The sequence below is a fragment of the Penaeus monodon genome, chromosome 25, assembly GCF_015228065.2.
Source record: "Penaeus monodon isolate SGIC_2016 chromosome 25, NSTDA_Pmon_1, whole genome shotgun sequence".
Taxonomy (NCBI): Eukaryota; Metazoa; Arthropoda; class Malacostraca; order Decapoda; family Penaeidae; genus Penaeus; species Penaeus monodon.
This window is the reverse complement of record NC_051410.1, coordinates 34,624,723-34,625,679: the sequence shown is the minus strand read 5'-3', so window position 1 is coordinate 34,625,679 and position 957 is coordinate 34,624,723.

Sequence of the window (957 nt, the reverse complement as noted above, 5' to 3'; positions counted from 1 at the left end):
TCTTTATCCACAATAACACATACACGGTACAGTAAATTCATCGAACATTCAGTAAGTAAACAGCAGACACAGGTAATTTCTGAACAAATAAAACTAATTGAAATATCTAGTTTCTGTCTTACCTTTTGTTTATATAGTACTCAAAATAAACCCAAACATATTTGTGAAAAATAAAGATTTATTGCCTCTCATCCACATTGGCCAAATTTCAAGACATTTCATATTAGGATGTATTTTATGTAATACATCCTACGAAGAGTTAAGTACATGTTTCAGATATACTGGTTCATGGTAAGTACATTTTAAAAGGAGAAGATGCAGATGGAAATATATTTAATTGATATGGATTGAAAGACAAATTCAGAGTGTGGAAGGATGACAGACAGACATTCCTAGTTTGATTCACCCATTCCTAGTCTAATTAACTTTTTATGCATATCACCAATATTCAAAATCACTGGCAAATATCTTTTGAAACACCAAGCAAAGAATAATTTACTTTACTTTTTATGACATACATCTGCAATAGTTAATAATAAAATTTGTATAACACAATATAACAAATTCACAGTAATATTACAGTAAACCCCAATAAAGATTAAGAGATATTAATTTATCTTCCTTTTACCTTTATGAAGATTCTTTCCCTAACATTTAAAGAAATATAATATAATGAAATAAAAATACAAACACTATTATTCACAGATTTCCCTATCCAGTAACTTTTTCTTACCTTTTCCTCTTTCAACAAAGCAAAAACGGACACCCAAATATACAATAGAGAACATACAACACAGGCCTACAAAAACTGGTCAGTAATCCGCAAAACAGACAACATGACTTCTTGCATCTTCCAAGCAGTACTTCCTGTAGCCCCAAACCAACTCTAGCAATGTGGACTAAAATGAGCCTAATACAATTTCTCTTTTAAGGTTCATTTAAAGATTTATATATATT